This window comes from Mandrillus leucophaeus, unplaced genomic scaffold (genome assembly GCF_000951045.1).
Source record: "Mandrillus leucophaeus isolate KB7577 unplaced genomic scaffold, Mleu.le_1.0 Scaffold300, whole genome shotgun sequence".
In the NCBI taxonomy this organism is placed as follows: domain Eukaryota; kingdom Metazoa; phylum Chordata; class Mammalia; order Primates; family Cercopithecidae; genus Mandrillus; species Mandrillus leucophaeus.
Window position 1 is genome coordinate 576,888 of NW_012103144.1, and position 5,031 is coordinate 581,918.

Here is a 5,031-nt window from a genome sequence, read left to right on the forward strand (position 1 = left end):
AGATACGTTTAGTGTTCTGGCTTTCTCAAATGCTAGTTATGCTAGCAGTGAATTTGTTGTGTGGACACACTGAAAACCTCTGGTTGGCTGGACACAGTGGGTCACACCTATAATCCCAGCACTTTGGGAGGCCGAGGTGGGTGGATCACCTGAGGTCAGGAGTTTGAGAACCCTGGCCAACATGGCAAAACCTCGTCTCTACTAAAAATACAAAAAATAGCAGGGAGTGGTGGCATGTGCCTCTAGTCCCAGCTACTGGGGAGGCTGAGGCAGAAGAATCACTTGAATCCAGTAGGTGGAAGTTGCAGTGAGTGGAGATCGTGCCACTGCACTCCAGCCTGGGCAACAGAGCGAGATCAAGATCAAGTCTCAGAAGGAAAGGAAAACAAAACAAAACAAAACAAAACAAAACAACAACAACAAAAACCCTCTGGTCATCCAGGATGTTGCAGGCAGTGGAACTAGCTGTTGTCTTCTTCTTCCTGGGATCAGGGTTATTCTGTTAGGAGTTGCTATAATAGCCTGAGTTGGTTAGTCTCCAGTCAGGATTTGGCACTTTCAAGAGAGCACCAGCTGCGGCCAGGAATTCTTTGTTATTGTAATGTTTCTGTAAGTAGATCCAAGATAAGGGGGCACACCAAGCCATGCAGGACCACATGCAGAAGTACCAGGTTGGTCAGGAAACTGAGGGCACATGATGATTTTTATGTGGCCACATCACCCAAATTTATTTGTCCATTTCTAGGCTTCTGAGGATCCTGGCATCTTAGCTATGGATCTCCCAACACCTGCCAGTCACAGCACCACAGAAGTTAGCTGTCTAGGAGCAGAGAACACAGAGCAGTGATGACAAGATATAACTATTTCTTTTTTCTTTCAGCACTTTGATTCTATTGTCCTATTGTCTCCTGGCCTACAAGGTTCTGCTAAGAAATGTGCTCAGAGTCTAATGGGGAGTCCCTTATATCTGACTTGACTCTTTTCTCTTGCTAATGTTAGAATTCTGTCTTTGTCTTTGACTTTTGAAGTTTGACCATAATGTCTGTTGGGGATGACCTGTTTGCATTGAATTTGACCATTAAGCTTCCTAGGTCTGATGTCTATATCTTTCAGAAGATTTGGGAAGTTTTAAGCTATTTTTTTGTTAAATAAGCTTCCTGTGCCTTTCCCTGTCCCCTCTTTCTGAACATTGCATTGTGAATATTTACTTAATGGTGTCTCATAAGTTCTGTAGGCATTCTTTACTCTCTTTAATTTTTGTTTTCTCTGACTGGGTTGTCTCAAAATATCTGTCTTTAAATTCAAAAATTCCTTTTTTTTTTCTTTTGCTTGATCCAGTCTGCTGTTGTAGGTGGTAGTTGTATTGAGTTGTATTGTTCATTTCATGTAGTGAATTCTTCAGCTCCAAGAATTCTGTTTAGTTCCTTATAATAATATTTGTCTCTTTGTTGACTTTCTCATTCACATTATGAATTGTTTTCCTCATTTCATTTCCCGTATTCTCTTATGTCTCATTGAGTTTCCTTAAAATTATTATTTTAAACTCCCTTTCAGGCATCTCCTAAATTTTCTTTTGCTTTTTGAGGTCAGTTATCAGAGAATTATTGTGCTTCTTTGAGGGTGTTATGTTTTCTTACTTTTTTTGTTTCTTGTGTCCCTATCTTGATATCTGTACATCTGGTGGGACAGTTGCTTCTTGCATTTTTATGGGGTAGCTTTCTTAGAGGAAGTTTTTTTTTTCCTTGTAGATGTGTCCTAGGATGTCAGTTGAGTAGTGTGCATTGGCTTTGGTTCTAGGTAGGTGCAAAGTGTGCTTCATGGGGTTTCTTCAGCTGTAATCAATGTCAGTGATACCTATGAGTTTCTCAGTGGCCTCAGCTGTAGAAGTTTGTGGTGGCAGTGGTATGGCTTTGCTGGGGCCAGGACAATGGGCTGCTTCTCAAACAAAGGGGGTTCATTGTCTTTGCCTCAGCATCCCTGTTGTGCAGAACCACCTGTACACTGGAGAATAGGACACTACATGGGCTTGGGTGCTGGGCTTACAGCTGTTATACTGCCTCGCTTCCAATTATTGATATTGTGGCACTGTAGCCAGGTGTGTGAGCATGGTGGAATGGCAGTGCAGCCTCAGAAATGGAGGAGTGCAGTGGCTACTGTTCCCTGAGCAGAATGTGACTTCAGTGACTTCAGATTCAATTCAGTGTGCCATAGCAGCTTGCATCATGGTGGGGTTGATGGGTCCTAGGGGGTTGGGGTGGGTTCCTCCTCTGGAATAATGCAGCCGTGTGAACTCCAGGCAGTTCCCTAAACTGGGCTAAGGGCGTTGTATTACTGCGGAATTGTCCAGTAGTAGAAACTTCAGGTATCTACAGTAGCAATGGAGTGGCAAACGGAGGGGGCCCCCTGTTTACCGTTTCCCTGCAAGGAGAAGTCTTTCTTAGTTTGGAGCTGATCTCAGCTAGGGAGATGGGATGGAAGAGGTGTGGCATTTTCTTCCCTTTTCTATGCTGCCAATCCAAGTTTCTGTTCTCCATATCATTTTCTCTACTCTCCTCCACCCCCATCCATACTCCAGTACTCCCCTTTAGACTCTAGCTGAAATGTAGTTGCTTATTTATTGTTTTGGTCCTTTTTATGAGGTGAGACATATTAGGTACCTTTAATCAGCCATCTTGCTGACATTACTCATCATCTTCATTTTCGATTGGGTTTAGTGCCCAGTTCACTAAGACCTTATCACCTCTGCCATCTGTTGGGAACAGCTCTTAGTAATGAATACCAGCAGATCCTTACATGGGTTTGTTTTTTTTTTTTTTTTTTTTTGCTTGCTCAAGCATCACAGGGCAAAGTGTAGAGCAAAACTGAGCAGAAGCTAAGAGTGTATATAGGTAGGAAATAAGAGGTAAAATAATTGGTCAGGTTTTCCAGTTGGCTCAATTTTTTTCGAGATCAATTCCAAAATTATTTGCTTAATAGTTTAGGTAATGAAGGACAATATTTATTTAGGCATAACATTGTAGTATATTGAATCAATACATAATCACTCTTAAGTCACTTCCATTTACAATGTATAAAAAGGTAGTGTAAGTTGGGCTGGGTGAGGTGTCTCACATCTGTAATCCCAGCACTTTGGGTGGCCGAGGCAGGTGGATCACGAGGTCCGGAGATGGAGACTATCCTGGCTAAAATGGTGAAACCCCGTCTCTACTAAAAATACAAAAAATTAGCCAGGCGTGGGCCCCTGTAGTCCCAGCTACTCGGGAGGCTGAGGCAGGAGAGTGGCGTGAACCCCGGAGGCGGAGCTAGCAGTGAGCCGAGATTGTACCACTGAACTCCAGCCTGGGTGACAGAGTGAGACTCTGTCAAAAAAAAAAAAAAAGTAGTGTAAGTTAAAACAGGTGTAATAATCATAGTCATTATTCAAAAGCACAATGCAGAATTTAACCATGAAAAGAAATTACATCACTTTGAGTAAACTTTTGAAGCTTTTTGACATTTTGAAGCTAAGAATTTATAAAAGGTTAAAGGATCAAAAATTAATTCGAAATAAAGGTTGGTTCATGCATTTTAAGGTAGGTCAGCCTTATATAAATGTACTGTGACCAGACAATATTGCTAGTGCTGTGGTATGAAATGTTTAAAAAGGAAAAATCTTTGTGCTTTGTTGATTCAGAACTATTTATAATGTGCTATCTTTTCCTGTTATCCCCTACTACCTGTGTCTTTGTATTGTCCTTGAATTCTCAAAAGTGACACCTTATTGAGGTTTATCTTTGTACTTGGCAATTTTCTTCTTACTCCCACATGTCTAAAGTAACTATATTTCTAATTTTAAAAAATCATGTGGAAGTTATGCTTTCAATCAAGATGCAATAACAGGAACTGGATTTACAGTCTGGCCAAAACAAAAAAAAAAACGTACACATATGAAACAATGGTTTTCAATATATTGGACATCAGGCAATACATCACAGTGATTCCTGGGAGACAAGAAATGAACAAGGTATACAACGTTAGAGCCTTGAGAGTGTTTCCAGGTTGTGGTGTAGGGAGGGGAACCCAGTGATCTCCTTGGGTTAAGGAGACAGAGCTAACAGTCCAAGAGAATATAGTTACTACAGTTTGCTGGGCGGAGTACTGGATAGCAGAGATCTGTACAGAGAAATAACTCTGAAGATCTGAATAAGGTATTCTTTGGTATCTTTGGATATTAGCATTGCCGAAGGAAATATTGTGAACTTAAAGAGTCCTGATCAGTGTATTCAAGTGAGCAAACTACTCAAGGTCCAGAAAAGAACTCCTTGAAAGGTTTAGAGGGAATAGCATCCAACAATTAAACAGGGTTAAGAATAGTGCCAGTTTCTACCTGCTGGAATAAAAAAATCTTTACTTAATAGGGCATTGAGTAAAGTACACAGGGCCTTTCTTCAGTTGTAGGAAATAGCTATAGACTCAGCACTGCTCCAGTCCTGCATAACAAATATTAAAAGCAAGATCTGACTTACTCAAACTGTTGCAGGTAACTTAGCTGCATCCTAGAACAAAAGCTAAGAATATTTATAGCAGTTGAAAAAAATCAGTACTCAACAAGGTAACACAATGTCTGGTATCCAATAAAAATTACTATGCATGCAAGAAGCAGAAAAATCAAGATCCATAATGAAAAGAATAAGCAATTGAAACTGACCAAGAATTGACATAGAAAATAGAATAGCAGAAGAGGACATTAAACAATTTTTATGGTTGTATATAATATGTTCCAAAAGTTAAGTGGAATACATGTAAGATATAAAAATATGCCCAAATCAAAGTTCTAGAGATGAAAACTAAAATGTGTGAGTTGAAAAGTATGGTGGTTATGACAAATTAGCATTGCAGAAGAAAATATAGTGAACTTGAAGTTAAAGCAATAGAAATAATTCAAAGTAAAACACACAGAGGAAAAAGAATCAAATAACAAAGTACAAGACATTGATAAGTTGTAGAGAAATATTAAGCCATATATGTATGCAATTAGAATCCCTGAAGAGA